Source organism: Eschrichtius robustus, chromosome 10 (genome assembly GCF_028021215.1).
Source record: "Eschrichtius robustus isolate mEscRob2 chromosome 10, mEscRob2.pri, whole genome shotgun sequence".
Classification (NCBI taxonomy): Eukaryota; Metazoa; Chordata; class Mammalia; order Artiodactyla; family Eschrichtiidae; genus Eschrichtius; species Eschrichtius robustus.
The window spans coordinates 80,621,131-80,639,642 of NC_090833.1; the positions used below are offsets into that span (position 1 = coordinate 80,621,131).

At 40.7% G+C, this 18,512-nt stretch overlaps 1 protein-coding gene across 2 annotated transcripts in view; it reads right to left on the reverse strand.

Moving 5' to 3' along the window:
- Positions 1–18,512, reverse strand: part of APTX (aprataxin) — a 41,654-nt gene that overhangs the window by 22,776 nt on the left and 366 nt on the right. Inside the window, exons 1-2 of one of the 2 annotated variants that reach the window (XM_068551910.1) lie at positions 18,293–18,407; positions 7,653–7,739 (exon numbers count right to left, since the gene is read on the reverse strand). The gene's annotated coding sequence lies outside the window, so the exon portion shown is untranslated. Of the gene's footprint in view, positions 1–7,652; positions 7,740–18,292; positions 18,408–18,512 lie in introns of those variants that run through there. The other variant, XM_068551911.1, reaches the window with a different exon arrangement.

Genomic DNA, 18,512 nt, shown 5'->3' on the forward strand with positions numbered 1-18,512 from the left:
GACAGAGGGTAGAGTGGGAGGGGTTGGGGAGGGGTGTCAGGAAAGACCTATCTAAGGAAAGGACAATTAAACTGAGTCCAGAAAGATGAAAATGAAACAGACAAGACTTGGTAGAAGAATATTCTAGGTCTATGATCTAGACTGAGGAAAGTGCATGTACAAAAGCCCTACAGTAGGGCTTTTAACATATTCTTTCAGGTATGACAGAAATCCAATGGAGCTCAAGAGTAGATTGTAAGAGGAAAACAGTGATATATGAGCAAGGGTCAGATAATAAACCATTCAGGAACTGTATGTAGGCTCATCCTATAGTCAATGAAAAAACCCTAAAGAGTTAGCCAGGGAGTGACATTATTTGATTCTCATTTTATGAAGATCACTGTGGCTGCTGTGAAGAAGAATGGATTGGAGGGGAGGATGAGAACAGAAAGGCTGAGAGCAGTTAGCAGTTTACTGATGTAGCACAAAGGATGTTGGCAGCCTGGACAAGAATACAGAAGTGGACTGATTTAAGAGCTATTTTGGAGGCAGCAGCAACTGGATAAGACAACACATATTCTTCTCTGTAGGCCAACCTAGGTCAGATGGCAAATAATAAGTCACTTAGTGGGGATAGGACCAAAACCTAGTGAGATATTCATGTAGTTGCATCTTTCACATATCCAAAAACTTCTCACTGCAAGTACCTACGACTCTGCCTGAAGGCTTCCTCTGGCCCCAAGAGCCTTCTCTGACTGCATACAGGCCAGAAGGGATGGGATTTACACTCCTGGGAGCAGTAGTGAAAATGATGTAAAGAAGTGGATGGGTAAACTTGTTTCCACACCCCTGGGGCGAAACAACTTTGAAGCATAAACTACTCTGTCTCCCGGAGGCTCTCCAGCCCCAGTTGTCTAGAGGGGTAACCTGTGCATTAACCCACCGGTACTGCTTCCCTCCCATCCCTGTCTCACTTCTCCACTCCCCTACTGATGTTTCCTGCCATCATCTCCTAAACAAACTAATTGCACTCAAATCCTTGCCTTGTGTATGCTTCTGGGGGAATACAACCTACACACTCCTGCTGAATATTTTCTTTTTTTTTTTAATTAATTAATTTATTAATTTATTTATTTTTGGCCGCATTGGGTCTTCGTTGCTGCGTGAGGGCTTTTCTCTAGTTGCAGCGAGCAGGGGCTACTCTTTGTTGCGGTGCGTGGGCTTCTCATTGCGGTGGCTTCTCTTGTTGCGGAGCACAGGCTCTAGGCGCGCGGGCTTCAGTAGTTGTGGCACACGGGTTCACTAGTTGTGACTCACAGGCTCTAGAGCACAGGCTCAGTAGTTGTGGTGCACGGGCTTAGTTGCTCCGCGGCATGTGGAATCTTCCCAGACCAGGGCTCGAACCCGTGTCCCCTGCATTGGCAGGTGGATTCTTAACCACTGTGCCACCAGGGACATCCCTGAATATTTTCTAATGATATTTTATTTCTCTTTTTTAGGTAAGTTAGTAACTCCTACTGCTTCCCAACTTTTTGATGTCATGGCACAAAGATAAAATTATATATGCAGATCATACTGGGGTCACCTTAAGGTCTATGAGGAACTTGGTGAAAAAAAATCATTATATTTTCTTTATAATTATATGTGATAAAAATTTAAAATAGACCATTTGAGAAAATAACATTGATTCTGGCTAAATATCCAAATAAAATATTTTAAAATTTTTCATGAGACACTTGACCATGTTTCTGTGAATATTACCTTTTTGACATTAGGTTTCATGGTGAAATAGCTATGTCATTTCTGATTAAGTTTTTAATGATAATCGTTTTAAATTCTTAGAGTCACACCTATAATTGGCACACCAGTAGAGAAGTTCTGTTCTATACATCACAGAGTAAACATGCTAATGTATCCATAAACTATACCCTGCAATTTACTTTAAAATTTTCCACCTATAATTTACACTTCATTGTTTTCAACTCCTACTTTCAATACTAGTTAACCTCTCCCACTATGTGTTGATTACATAGCTTAACTCTCTCAAGAATCTAACTTTGCAAGAGTTTAGGGGATCGTCACTGTAATCCCAAGTACTAACATTCATACCATTGATGGTTCCTGTTAGAACTTCCATTTCAATTCATCAATTCTTATTTGTGTAAATTGCAGATGTTATGGTGGTCTCTTCTGAAATTTCTTATAAACATACTAATTCTAACTTATCCTGCTTACCTTCTACCATCTCTTCATTGCCAGCCTTGTACGAGCAATGCTGAACTTCTTACCCCTCCACCCCCTCCTCCTCAGTACTCTAGAGAGAGAGATGAGCTATCCCTGCTAAGCCCTGGCCCAGCTGTAATATTCTATTGCATTCCTTGATGTTCATGCTATTTCCTCTGGAATGTTCTTCCTTATTTTCTCCCTAATTCACTCCAGCCCCCTCCAATCCATTTACATGCAACTAGAGAAAATATTTCAAAACACAAATCTGACTAAACTCAGTAACTTTTAGTCTTACTTTTAAACGAGATGTTATCTATCTCTCATAATCCTATCTACCACTTTTTCCTTGCCTATCCACATACCCAACACAGGGGGTTTCTTTCAATTTTTTGAACCCATTCAGTCAAGGTTCTCTGGCTGGAAGCTGGAAAAGTACTCTAGCTAACTTAAAGATTGATGAGGCTGCCCTTGGTAACATTCCCAAACCATATGAATCCTGTACTATCCAGGCCCTCAACCTCACAATTACAGAGAGTTAACAGTAACTCCAGAACAGGAGGGCCTGGGCTCCTGGTATTGTCAAGATCAGTTCTTCCCTCTGGCCAAGTAGGAGGGACATGGATTTAGGAGCCCACATGGACACTTGCATCCCACATTCTCCAGGGTCTTGGCCTCTAGCCAGATGAAATCAGATTAGCTCTAGCTTTCCATTGCTTGGTACATTTATTCATTCATTCAACAAGTATTTTTGAGTAGCTTCTACATGTCAGGTATTGTTTTAGGAGCCAGGGCCTATACCACAGTGAACAAAACAAAGCTCCTGCTTTCAAGGAGCTTACAATCTAGTGGGGAGAGGCAGACCATAAAAAAGAAATATATGGATAGGGACTTCCCTGTTAGCGCAGTAGTTAAGAATCCGCCTGCCAATGCAGGGGACACGGTTCAATCCCTGGTCCGGGAAGATCCCAAATGCACAGAGTAACTAAGCCCATGTGGCACAACTACTGAGCCTGCCCTCTAGAACCCATAAGCCACAACTACTGAGCCCACGTGCCACAACTACTGAAGCCCGCACACCTAGAGCCTGTGTTCCGCAACAAGAGAAGCCACCGCAATGAGAAGCCCGTGCACCGCAACGAAGAGTAGCCCCCGCTTGCCGCAACTAGAGAAAGCCCACGTGCAGCAACGAAGACCCAACGCAGCCAAAAATAAATAAATTAAATAAATTTTTTTTAAAAAGAAGAAATATACGGGTCATGTGGGGATAAATGTTATAAAGAAAAAGCAGGATAGAAAGTGATGAGGATATTTTGTTTATTGTGGAAGGCCTTTTTTTGAGTACAGACCTAAAAGAAGGAAGGAAGCCATGTAGATATCTAAGTGGGAAGGGAAGCCATCAAAGGATTTTAATCAGAGGAGTGACTTTTTGAGCCCCGCCACCTCCAACCACCACAGAGTGACATATTTTTTAAAGGGTACATATTTTTTAAAGAGTCATTCTAATTATTTTATGGCACCAGGATCTTAAAAAGAGGGAATGGTTTACAACCTGCAGTTTCTTCAAACCTCAATGTCTATATCCATTCAACAACCACATGGAGTGCCTCCTCTGTATTTGGCAGTGAGCTAGGTGTTGAGGACAGAGAAGGCAACAAGCAAGACCCAGCCCCTCCCTTTAAGGAACTTTCAGTGCAGGGAGCTCAGTTCCAGCACACACTCAGCTTTCACAGACTCACTTTTGAGCTCTTCTACTCTCCTGAACTTGTCAGTGTCCTTCAGATACTGACCTACCTGCGATTTCTCCCATTTATCTTTCTCACTATACTTCAAACTGGATGCCCAGAGGCATTTTCCTGACCATGGTTTAGCTCCTCTTGACAACAAATTTGTATGTCTATACTTTTACACTATTCAGACAACCCTGGGACCCTCCTACTTTGTCACTCTTTTCACTAGCAAAGATCCAGCTCTGCATATCAAAATAACACAGTTTAATTAAATTTACTCTTTCTTTCTTCACCATACTTTCAATGAGAGTAAAACATCTACTTAACATAGAATAATATTGGCCTAAATTATATGGCCTGTAACAGAAGTTTTTAACCACTCTCCAAAGGACTTTCGATACAGAAGAGACCTCACTTCCCACATATGTGACTTCTCCCTGATGTCTCAGAAATAGGGGATATGGCATATGTGATTAAGGAGAAAAAAGGACAAAAAATTTTTTTAGAAAATATAGATTTAGTCTTTCTCTCTATGGCAGTCTATTACTTTTCTAGACCCTATTTATTCTCCCCTCTCAGAATTCTTGCCCTTGTATAGTCCCCTCCCACACTGACTCTGTTCTTGGCCAAGGAACTGGCTTTGGCCAAAGGGACATTAAGAAGTAGGATGTGAGCAGAGCCTTGATAAGTGCTTGCACATTGTGGCCTATCTTTTCGGGGTGCTTCTCTTCAGAACCCAGCTGCCAGGCTGTGAGAAGCCCAACTTAGCCACATGAAGAGATACTATGAAGGAGTACTGGGGTCCTGGTCAACAGTCCCAGATAAGTGCCCAGCCAACAGACAGTATGTGAGTGATCCAGCTTGGATGGACCCTCCAGCCCTAGTTGAGCAATCTCAGTAGTCACCACACAGAACAAACATCAGCTATCTCTGATAAACCTTGCTCTAATTGCAGAATTTTGAGCAAATAAATTACTGTTATTTTAAGCCACCCATGTTGGGGGCATTTTGTCATACAGCATAAGATAACAAGAACACTCTTTTTTTAAAAAAAAGAGGTGCTGTTTCTACTATATGTTGGAATTCTTAAGACTAAAATGCCTGAACCCTGGGTCAAGGTTCAACTTCCCTAATAAGAGAGATGCCGGTGTACAATTATACTGGTGTAATTGTTAGTTTAACGTCTGTGGCCCCATTCATCTGTAAGCTCCATGAGGGTTATGTCTATCATCGTCAACATTGTTTCAATGACCTAGAAAAGACCCTAGCACATAGTAGGCACTCAATCAATATTTTAGTAAGTCAATATTATGTTGATTTACTAGCTATATTAGTTCTTCTGTTCGAATAGGACAGTAATACTTGTTATTTTATTATTATTATGAGCAAACACTATTATATAATGTTTACTACATGTAGATACTGTTCTAAGCAATTTACATGCATCAACAAATTTAGTCCTCACAATAACCCTATGAGCTTGGTACCATTATTATCCTTTTTTACAGATGAGGAAACTGAGGCACAGAAAGAATAAGTAACTTGTTTGTCAAGGGGCCAGGATTCAAACCCAGGGAGTCAGCCTCTACAGTCCATATTCTTTGCCACTACACTGCCCGCCCCCCCCCAGTTTCCTGTTCTAGGCCTGGCAGTGCCATTGCTGTTGAAGCAAGAACAAGGAAAGGTTTCACACCAGAAGATGAAGAGTTCCCTCATCATGATGAAGACACCCCTGTGATTATGCAGGTGGAAAGCTGCACAGAGGGACCACGTTCCTGCTCTAAAACACCTTTACAACGTCAATGACAACAAGAAGATGACAGACAGGAATGAGAGATGGTGACACACACCAGGAAGAAAAACCCTTATACCAGGCCCTAACCCAAGCCTCTAACTCTACCAGCTAAAATGACTGAACCCCAACCCGTGAACTCAGCTCAACCCCAGTCACCCTACAGGACTATAACGAGCCCTGAGTCAGGAGCTGCTAGCTCAGCGCTGAGTCTCTTTTAATGCCAGTGCCACTGTGACTTGTTACTGGGTCTTCCTTATGCTCAGCACACAGACCAATGACGAAGGCCCAAAGTGGCACCATCACCAACTCTGCCTCTGCTCTGAAGAACAGCCTGGATGTGGGAGTCTGGATCTAAGCCAGTAGCACTGTGAAGGTCACCAGCAAACTGACCTCCCAGTTTGATGAGTACTTTCTTGACCCAAAACTACCACTACCACCACCAGCAAGTGTGTACAATCACACACAAATGGCCCAGCCTCACTCCCATATTTGGAGAAGACATGATAAGTTTAATATTAAAACTGAAATGGCAATTTACCCCAACAGTAGAAGAAATATTTCATAACTGTATCGCTTGATAGCTAAAAAGGGGTGCAGAGTTGGGGAGCAGGATGTTAGGTCTTGGTAATCAGTGGGGCCTTTTAGAAGGAGCCTTTGAACTATGTCTTCTCCATTTGACATTCACTCAACAAATACTTTTTCACACCTGCTATATGCCAATAACTGTAGTGGGTGTGAGAAATAAAATGCTGTGAAGCCATGATCACTGAGAGTGCTCCACCTCAGAAACAGTGCTTTAACCCATTGAATCCCTTTTTGGTGTGCTGCCATCAGGCTGTAAGAGGCATCCTTGTGAACTAGACACCCTGTCCGGGATGCTGTCAAGGACACTGCTCCTCATATAACACAATGTTCTCTTCATGAGCATCTCTGGGAGACAGTCCAATCTGATCTCAATTCTGGGAATAGTTCTACTTCTCCAGAGTAACAGGTTTGTTTTTTACCTATGGACACCACGAATTGTAGGACCAATGAGGCTGTCAGCTTAGAGACAAATTCATGGTCCAGCTGTAGCAAATGTGAAGGTCATTCCTATCTGCATTTTTAGCTTTGTCCCTGGCTCTATTTTGTCTCTAGCCATGTTTTTATTTCTTCATTCTCTGCACTTTTAATTTATGGCATCCTGTGTGTATGTGTGTGTGATTTTTTTGTTTCGGAGATTTTTCTTGTATCCTTGGAAATGTCTATGAACACTTTCTAAAAGAAGACATTGGCATCAATGTTTATAATACATTATATACATTTACATAAATGCTATGATAGAAGTGTATCTACAGGGTGATGTTAGCACACAAGAGGGCTTATAAATCAGTCAAAAGCATTAGAGGAGACCTTGCATAGGGGTCATTGCTTGAGTTGAATTATTATTTTGTATTGTTCTTTGTTTTGTTGAGGATCTTGTAGAGTTTATTCACAATACAACAATTGTTAAACAAAGTTAAGTTGTTACCTAGTGCAAGATAATAATAAAAATCTTGCAGAGTAAATTTTTTTACATCATATCATGGGTTCATGGGACACCACAGAAATTTTTTACAATAGATTGAGGCTACTTCCACAAGAGTTTCATTTCATCAATTTTTTTCTGACAAAAAGATCATGGGCAAAAATAATCCATATTTACATAAGAATTTACATGCAGAGAAAGAAATTAAGGTGGAATATCAAACTTAAGTTAGAAGATATTTGATAGCAAAGTGAGGTGAAGAATTAAAATAGTTATTTAGAAGACATATATACACAAAATGTTATCAACTGGATTATTCAAATAAATGAGGACAAACAGGATTTGGGAGTTTAAATTATCAAGCTCAATCGTCTCCATTTGGAAGGGATATTAAAAATCATTTAGTTCAGTTGCATACCTGTGCAGCAGTGTTCTTCCTTAATTCTTTATTCCATCTTGCAGGTAGGCCCCCCAGCCTTGGACGGTCCACAGATTGTGTGGTTGCCTGTATGAGAACAGAGTGAGAGAAAGAATAGCTGCTGACACATTGTTTTAAGTGTGCTGGGTCAGCAGCTTATTTTTAAATACACTCAATTTGAGCTCTTTTTTCCCCTCTTTTCTTAAAAAAGAGTTCTAGCAATATAAAAACTCATATTGACCAACTGCATATAGAGGACCTGAAGAAATAGGTCAAGATCTCATGGATGAAGCATTTTACAATTTACAAAAAGACAGCAATAAACATGTTTACTGCACATCTTTTCATTCGTCAATGGCATGAAAAATTACAACCATCTTTCTTCAGGTTAAAAAGAAAGAACGAAAAAGTAAACTAGCTATACTCCATGACCTCTTTCAACAATCTATAAGGCCCGGCGCTTTAAAGAAGATACTGTTCTGCCTTGCATTGGGGAAAATTGTTGACTTTTAACTTAGAATGACTAGAGAGAATGCATTGCTATTTTCCCCCCTCTTCCTATCAGAATTTTTTTTTAAAACTTAAAAGCAAAATTATCTGAAAACTGCTCACTGCTGAGCAGAAAGCCTACTCTGAACTCAGCAATTAGTCACTGACATTTCCTGCAGGAGGGCAGCCCAAGCAGGCAGAAAAACCACTATAGTGCTAGGCTGGATGGTCCATGAGGGCAGGAACCATCTCTGCTTCTTCACAACTATCTACCTGGTGCCTGGCTTAAAGTCTGGCACAATGCATATTCATTCATTCATTCATTCCATAAACTTGTATTGAGTACCTACTCTGTACCAGGCAGTGTTCTATATGCCTGGGATACATCATAAAACAAAACAGACAAAGATCTCTATCTAAATGAAATTTTACTTCTATTGGGAAGACGGTATAGCGGGAAGAGACAATAGGTAAGTAATTTGTTATGTCATGAGTGTGAAGTTATATAAAAAAGTTAAGGGGGATTGGGAGTGCTAAAGAGGAAGAGCAGATTGTGATTTTGAATAGGGTAGACATTGTAGGCTTCATTGAGAAGGTGATATTTAAACAAAGCCTCGAGGGGGGTGAGATGCTCAATACACACTTGTTGATTAAACAAATGAATGAGACCAAAGTTAAGGAAGCAGAAAAGTACAAGGGATGTTCAGGAGGTGGTGAGAAAACGAGTTGAGAAGGTAGGCTGTTGGAGATGAAACTGGGAAGGAGATGGGAGGCTCACTAAGAAGGGTGCAGAGCTAAAGGGTATGAATTTACAAAATTTAGAGTTTACAAAGAACTTTCACTTATAATCCTATTTAATTCTCACATTCCCAGTAAAGTTAGTTTCGTCTCTACTTTACCAATAAAGAAACTATACTCAGAGAAGCTTGGTAATTTTCCCAAGATCACACAGAGATACAACTTAAGAGTAAAATTTTATGTAAGTTTTTAAAATTATACACCCTGTAGAGCAACCAATAGATTGTAAGTGCTTATCACATCTAATCATCAATCAATCCCTGTAGGTTTACCTCTTTAATATCTTGCGTTACCACTCTTCTCCAATCCTACTCCCACAGCTTTAATATTGGCCCTCTTTGCCTACTGCTTCTACTGCAAGGCCAGATTCATGGCTGTGTGATGTGCAGTCACACAGGGTCTCATGCTTAGAAGAGCCCCATGCTAGGTTTAATGCTCTGCTGTCACTGTCTCGAAATTCTCAATAATCTTTTTTTTGGCTGTGCCACACGGCTTCCAGGATCTTAGTTCCCCAACCAGGGACTGAACCCGGGCCCTGGCAGTGAGAGCACCAAGACCTAACCACTGGACTGCCAGGGAATTCCCATCTCAATAATTTTTGACAAGGGACCCTATGTTTTCCTTTTGCATTGAGTCTTACAAATTATATAGCCAGTCCTATACTACTGTAATAGCATCTTAACTGGTATCCATTTTCTCAGTATGGCCCTGCTGCAACCCACCCTCCACAATTCTGTAGGGAATTAAAAAGAAGACATTCCATTGGAATTGGATCAAGCAATACAGGGCACAGACGTCTCCCCTTTTCGAGGCTAAGAAGTCTAAAGTACAACTTTAAATTGAAAAGATGAATTATAGAAGAATGAAATTTCCATATAACCAAGGATCTAACCACATTATCTATAGACACTTTTGTATTACAAGTACTTAGGGAAGATGGCCAAAGTAAATACAAGTCTCTGTGAAGCCAGAATGGTAAAGACCACAGGCTTTGCATTCAGAAAGACTGGGTTCAAATTCCAATTTGACCACTTACTGTGTGACTTTCGGGAAGTTACTCAAATTCACTCATTTTTATTTCATATTGATAAAACAGAGAAAATTATCTGCCAGGACTTTAGTGAGACTCACAAAATAACAGGGAACCAATTAAGTTCAACAAACACTACTCTGTGCCAGACCATGCCTTCATGCTGACGATATCAAGATGAATACGACTTCCTTCTGAAGCGTACAGGATGGAAAAAGGTGGCGGGGGTGGGGGGAGAGTAACTTCACAATATGGAGAAATCTGGCAAATGCTACCTCAGCCAGGTGATCAAGGTCAACATCAACGGTGATAAGTCATGTTCACAGTATGTACCTTGGATATATGATGAAACTAGCACTTTACCGCTGCGGTCTTTCTCCCCCAAACCCATAAACCCAGCCTATCCATGAAAAAAACATGAGACAAACCCATATTGAAGGACAGTCTACAAAACACCTGGCCAGTACTCCTTAAAACTGTCAAGATTATCCAAAATAAGGAAAATCTGAGAAGCTGTCACAGTCAAGAGAAGCCTAAAGAGACATGATGACTAAAAGTAATGTGGTATTCTGGATGGGGTCCTGGAACAGAAAAGGGACATTAAGTAAAAACTAAGGAAATCAGAATAAAGAATGGACTTTAAAAAGGAAAAAAAATTGTAACTTTGTATGGTGATGAATGGTAACTATATTTACTGTGGTGATCATTTTTCAGCGTATACAAATATCAAATTCTGTTGTACACCTGAAACTAATATGTCAACTATACTCAATTTAAAAAAAGAATGGGCTTTTGTTAATAATAATGTAACAATTCTAGTTCACTAGTTGTGACAACTGTACCATTTTAATTAAGAAGCTGACAACAGGGAAAACGGGGTGCCAGGTATACAGGAACTCTCTGTACTATCCTTGCAACATTTCCATAAATGTAAAACTATTCTAAAATTAAAAGTTTATTTAAAAAATAACAGGGCTTCCCTGGTGGCACAGTGGTTAAGAATCCACCTGCCAATGCAGGGGACACAGGTTCGAGCCCTGGTCCAGGAAAATCCCACATGCCGCGGAGCAACTAAGCCTGTGCACCACAACTACTGACCCTGTGCTCCAGAGCCCATGAGCCGCAACTACTGAGCCCACAAGCCACAACTACTGAAGCCCGGGGGCGCCTAGAGCCCGTGCTCCGCAAGAAAAGAAGCCACCACAATGGGAAGCCCGCACACCGCAGCGAAGAGTAGCCCCTGCTCACCGCAACTAGAGAAAGCCCGCACGCAGCAACAAAGACCCAACGCAGCCAAAAATAAATAAATAAATAAATTTTAAAAAATAAAATAAAATAAAAAATAACTGAGGGTTGGGAGTTGAAAGGGAGAATAGCTCATAAAGAAGACTGAGAGGGCTTCCCTGGTGGCGCAGTGGTTGAGAATCTGCCTGCCAATGCAGAGGACACGGGTTCGAGCCCTGGTCTGGGAAGATCCCACATGCCGCGGAGCGACTAGGCCCGTGAGCCACAATTGCTGAGCCTGCGCGTCTGGAGCCTGTGCTCCGCAGCCAGAGAGGCTGCGATAGTGAGAGGCCCGCGCACTGCGATGAAGAGTGGCCCCCACTTGCCACAACTAGAGAAAGCCCTCGCACAGAAACGAAGACCCAACACAGCCATAAATAAATAAATAAAATTTAAAAAAAAAAAAAAAAAAAAAGAAGACTGAGACAATGTGTAGTCACAGAGATAAGAGGAGAACCAGAACAAACTGCTGACACTCAAAAAAACAAAAAAAAATTCCAGCCCCACTAGGCCCCACAGTCAATTAAAAACTAAATGTTGCAAGAAATTTAAATTAATTCATACAAGCATTTAAACTAGCATTTTAGCTAGAATTTACTTTCCATTTTGTACTTTCTAATAAAATTTTTCTTTCCTTTTTAAAGAAAAAAAGCATAGCAGTAATTCTACACACCCAAAACTCAACTCATCTTTCCTCCCCTCCAACTCTGCCCCCACCACAGCTTCCTCTTCCTCCTCTTTCAGGTCTCCCCATCTCCGGGAGGGCATCTCCAACCTCTTGCTCAGGACAGAAAGCTGGAAGTCAGCCATGACTCCTTCTCCATCAACTCTGCATCCAGTCAACGCGACCTTCAGATTCTACCTCTATATTTATATTTCCCTCCCTCTCCATTTCTACTATGTAGGCCTTACCAATTTTTTTGTTTTGTTTTGGGGTTTTGTTGTTTCTGTTTTTGTTTTTGTGTTTTTGGCCACGCTGTGCGGTTTGCAGGATCCTAGTTCCCCGACCAGGGATCAAACCTGTGCCCCCTGCAATGGAAGCATGGAGTCCTAACCACTGGACCGCCAGGGAAGTCCTGGCCTTACCAATTCTAATCTAATCTCTCATCATAAAAGCCTCCTATGAATCCATCCTCCACATTAGCACCCAAATGGTTGTTCTAAAATGTAAATATGATCAAATCATCTGTAAAACAAGGTTGATATGGTTAAAATATGACAACATTTATAGAGAGTGCCTGACAGGCACTCCCCCAAAAAAAGTCAGCTGTTAGAGGTTATATCACCCCATCCCTAAAATCTTCCAGGATCTCTCAAGAGCTTTCAAGATAAAATTCAAGCTTCTAGCATAATTCTCAAGCCCTTAAGAAACTGGCTCCTACCATGCCTACAGTCATCTCCAGCTATCTCCATGGATACTTGTGATCTCGTAAGAGTTACAAAGCACACCACTGAAATAAAATATAATGGTAAGAAAAGAGACCATTCGTGATAGAAACAAGAAGACAATGTCTAATAACATCTTTAAGATGAAATGATCAGGACCTGGTTTAAAACAAAAAGCATACAGTAATCAAAACAGTGTGGTATTGGTACAAAAACACACATATGGATCAATGGAACAGAATAGGGAGCCCAGAAATAAATCCACACACCTACAGTCAATTAATCTTCAACAAAGGAGGCAAGAATATAAAGTGGGAAAAAGTCTCTTCAGCAAGTGGTGCTGGGAAAGTTGGACAGCTGCATGCAAATCAATGAAGTTAGAATGCACCCTCACACCATGCACAAAAAATAAACTCAAAATGGCTTAAAGACTTAAACATAAGACATGACACCATAAAACTCCTAGAAGAGAGCATAGGTAAAACATCCTCCGACATAAATCTTACAAACGTTTTCTTAGGTCAGTCTCCCAAGGCAATAGAAATAAAAACAAAAATAAACAAATGGGACCTAATCAAACTTACTAGCTTTTGCACAGCAAAGGAAACCATAAAAAAAAAAAAAAAGACGACCTACAGAATGGGAGAAACTGTTTGTAAATGATGAGACAGACAAGGGCTTAATCTCCAAAATATACAAACAGCTCATACAACTCAACAGCCAAAAAACAAACAACCCAATTGAAAAATGGGCAGAAGACCTTAATAGACATTTCTCCAAAGAAGACATACATATGGCTCGTAGGCACATGAAAAGATGCTCAACATCGGTCAGAACGGCCATCATTAAAAAGTCTACAAATAACAAATGCTGGAGAGGGTGAGGAGAAAAGGGAACACTCTTACACTGTTGGTGGGAATGTAAGTTGGTGCAGTCACTATGGAAAACATTATGGAGGTTCCTTAGAAAACTCAAAATAGAATTACCATATGATCCAGCAATCCCACTCCTGGGCATATACCCAGACAAAGCTATAATTAAAAAAGATACATGCACCCCTATGTTCATAGCAGCACTATTCACAATAGCCAAAACATGGAAACAACCTAAATGTCCATCAACACATGAATGGATAAAGAAGACGTGGTACATAATATACAATGGAATACTAATCAGCCTTAAAAAAGAACAAAATAATGCCATTTGCAGCAACATGGACACAACTAGAGATTATCATACTAAGTGAAGTTAGAAAGAGAAAGACAAATAGCATATGATATCACTTATATGTGGCATCTAAAATATGACACAAACTTATCTACAAAACAGAAACAGACTCACAGACATAGAGATCAGACTTGTGGTTGCCAAGAGGGGGGAGGGAGGGTGATGGACGGCGAATTTGGGTTGGTAAATGCAAAATATTACGTGTAGAACGGGTAAACAACAAGGTCCTACTGTATAGCACAGGGAACTATATCCAATCTCCTGCAATAAACTGTAATAGAAAAGAAAATTATAAAAAGAATGTCTGTATGTGTATAACTGAGGCACTTTACTGTACAGCAGCAATTGGCACAGCATTGTAAATCAACTGTACTTCAATTTTAAAAAAAGCATAAAACACAATAAAGAAAATTAATATACAGTTATATGTACAATATAACTTGTTTACAGAGAGGAAGATTCAACATTATAAACATGCTAGTTCTTTCCAAACTGATATATAAAAGCACTGTAATGACAATCAAAATCACGTTGGGATTTTGGGTAATCTGCCAGAAACATTCTTAAGCTCATCTAAAAGAAGAAAAATACTAGAAAATGCCAGGAAAATTGTAAAAAGAAGGAGCAATGAGGAGAAAGAGGCCTACCAGACATTAAATTTAAGTAAATTCAGTACACAATAAAAGTGGCATCTCACATGAGTTAGGAGAAAGAGTATTAAAATATTTAGACAAACTAGCTCACCATCTGGAGAAAGATAAAGCTCAGTTAATTACAAATAACACTCAGTCCTTTCACCAAAAGAACTTCTAGGTGGAACAAAGATTTAAATATGAAAAATGAAACGATGAAAGTGCTAGAAGAACACCTGGGAGAATATATTTATAATGTTGGATTGGTGAAGTCTTTTAAACATAGCAAATGAAGGAGAAGTAGGAGGGGAAAAGAAGAGAGAAGAAAAGAAATAAGAAGCCAAAAAGAAAAAGTTGAAACTTATCTACATAAAAATTTAAAACTTTATATGGTCCAAATATATACACATATATAGTCAAAAGCTACAAAACACTAGAGAAAATAACTGCAACACACGACACATTAACACCTACTATCTATCACAGATGAAGGTGCTATTATATAGCATTAAAACAGTGGAGGGACACCACATAAAAATGGTCAAATGAGAGGAATAGACAGGGTGACAGAAGAAGAGTCAGTAAACATTTAAAAGATGCTAACCACACAATTCAAGAAAGTCAAATTAAAACAACAGATATCACTTTTTAACCTTTAAGGTAAGACAAAAAAAAAAGACAGAACTCACATTGGCAAGGTCCACTCATACACTGCTGACAGGGGTACAAACTGATATGGAAAGTTATTTATTCAATTTTATATTTGCATTCACATTGACACAGCAATTTCAGTTCCAGATGTCTGTCTTACAGAAATACTTTCATGAGTGCCCAAAGCTGTTATTTGAGAATATCTCAGCAGCAGTGTTCATGAAACAGTGGAAATTACCAAAATGCTCAATAGGGGAATGGTTAAATATAGTGCCTGCATGCCATACACTATAAATTCGTTAAAAATAACAAGCTAGACTATTTATCCTAACATGGTAAGATGACAATAAATTAAGCCAAAAGGGCAAATTGCAAACAGCATGTATAATATGATCTTATTTCTGCACCAAAAAAGATCACATTCTAAATTACTGCTTATCTTTTTGTATTTTATGTAAATAATGCTTCTTAAAAGTGTTAACTTCTATTACTGAAAAACCAGGATATTTAGCAGCACCTATTTTCAGCACCACTGACATAAGCTTCTATGAAGGAAAAACCGTCAAACAGAACATATGTAATGATGTTTTTTAAGGCAACTAAAAACCACCTAACTTGCTTCTGGAGTGATGAGTTACTAGTTCAAAGCTTGAATTGGGAGGAGGGAATTTTATACATTTTTAAGTTTAATTTTTTAAATAAGTACTGCATTCAAATGGATTAAATACTCCAAAATTACAAACAGGTATATTGTGAAATTTCTTCCTCCCATCTGCCTCCCCCCAGCAGCTAGCTCTCTCCACAGGCAACCATATTACTAGTTTTGGGGTATCTTTCTGAAATATTCTACGCACATACAAGCAAATGAGTACATAGTTTTCTTTTTTAACCAAATTTTATGCCCTTTATTTTATTCTTAATAATTAACTTGTAATAATCTATACTCGAAAATAATCTGAAATATATATATATAACTGGAAAAAAAGAATTAAGCTTAAAGAGCTTGCAGATTTTAAAAGTATTTTCAATATCATATTTCATAGTCTTAATGTTTCAGTCTCAAGACGGTATCATGTTTGTATCACACTTTCATGTTTCTAAAACGTGTGGGAATTTCAGTTGGGTTCCTCAGGCAAAAAGAAACACTAAACATGGTAATACTTGAGAAACACTAGCCATGGTAATATTTATTCTGGAAACTCTCCGTTGAAGTGATTTGATATACACCATACTGATGCTTACTTCATATGCTTAACCAATGTTAGACTCACAAACGCACAGTTCACGTTACACTAAAGTAGGGACTTGAGGACTTCAAAGCCTACATAACACATGGACGATATTTATTAGCTGTTTGTTTACTGTTCTCTATTAATTGTTCATGTTTTCACAACTGTTGGTCTCTCCGCCTGGGATACTCATCTGGATGGTGCAAGGTTCCCCCTACTTGGCACCCCAATACTCTTCTTTTGTCAACATTTATCCTTGAGGGCAGGGAAAACGACTTAACGTGATTTTTATATTATCAAGCCCTAGCTCGCTGCCTGACAGCACTGGAGTTTTAGTGACTGAAGATTAAGAAAACAAAACAAAACCCTTTATACCTGAGGTGATAATTGAGAAGGTAACATCTAAGATTAGAAACGTTAGGTGTGGACTTCCCTAGTGACCCAGTGGTTAAGAATTCACCTGCCAACTCAGGAGACACAGTTTCGAGCCCCGAGTCCGGGAAGACCCCACATGCCACAGATCAACTAAGCCCATGCACCACAACTACTGAGCCTGCGCTCTAGAGCCCACGAGCCACAACTACTGAAGCCCACAAGCCACAACTACTGAAGCCTGCACGCCTAGAGCCCGGGCTCCACAACAAGAGAAACCACCGCAGTGAGCAGCCCCTGCTAGCCACAACTAGAGAAAGCCTGCGTGCAGCAACGAAGACCCGACGCAGCAAAAATACATAAATAAAATTAAAAAAAAAAAAAAAAGAAACGTTAGGTGTTTCTCAGCCGTACCACAAGCACAAACAGGTGAAAAAGTGCATTTGGGAAAATGCACAAAGCTACAATTTAAAGAGATAAGGCTGAACTGATAAGTATGGGGATGCCTCCAGGGTAAAGTTCAAAATTCTTAGTTCAGTAACATACACCAACAGGTGTTTGCCAACTAGCTCTGACGCCTCACCTTCCATCACTCCAGCTCTCAGCTCTGGCTATATTCAAGTACCTGCAATTTCCTAAAAACATCATATTCTTTCACACCTTAATCTTAGCCTTCCCTTGCACTTTGTCCTTGCTGGGAATACTCTTCTTTCTTCACAACTCAGCTCAACTGCCACTTTCCCAGAGAAGCTTTCCCTGTTCCATCAGATTAACAGGGTTCCCTTACAGTTCTTTGACTTGTCTGTCTCCCTACTAAAGTCTGAGTGAACCGGGCTTTTTCAGCTTTGCATCTCCATCTTCCTTGGTGCTAGGTCCTCCTGTGTTTGTTTTGTTATTGAACAAGGAAGACAGACCCCATCTTCCATTATGTCCCGAATTCAACATTTGAAAGCCTGAAGGACTCACTCTGCAGACTCTAGATCCAGATTCACAGACTAGTAGGACTTAAACGTTAGGTCAAATAATTAAAACTATTTGCCAGTTAGCCACTCTTGGTGTTACTGTGTCCCCCGCTAGCCAAACCCGGTGAACGCCTGGCCAGAGAGACTCCAAGGCCCACGGTTTGCACCAAGGTAATGCAAACGCTTCCCCATTGAGCGCTGCCTGAGCCCGATGTATGGCAAGGCCCAAAGCAAATAACGTGTGTATACGGGTCTGGACTTGCACTAAGAGCTCTTCCAACTTCGCAGTTTGGTGAATTACGAGGCCTTGGACTGCGTGGGTGATTGCTCTGGGGCCCCGGCCCGTCTTGCTCAGCATTTCGTGCTCGGCGGCTTCCTAGAATCTCAAGGCTAAAAAACTAAGCCGGTTAGAGACGCCGAAAGAGGTGAACGAGGCGCCGGCGGGGAAGAGGTGCGGCAAAAGGCTTTGTTCTGAGAGGTTCCTGTTCAGCGCACAGCCCCTGCCCGGGGCCCAGTTCCCGAATCTTCCGCGCTCTCGCAAGCGGCGGCGGCCCCACAGATTTGGGAACCCCTTGCTGACCCAAAACTGCAGCGCTCTTAGGTAATCCCCGCTCCCGCTCGAGACTTCCGCACTCCCACACTCGCTGGGTGGAGGAAAGGGCTCCAGAAAGTTCCACAAACGCCGGAGACCCAGGCTTGCGCACAGCCCCTCCCAGCCCGAGCACCCCCGCGCCGTTGCCCAGGCAACCGCGGGGCGGTGACAGCGGCGGGAAGGGCGGGACTTCCGGCGGGTGACGCGC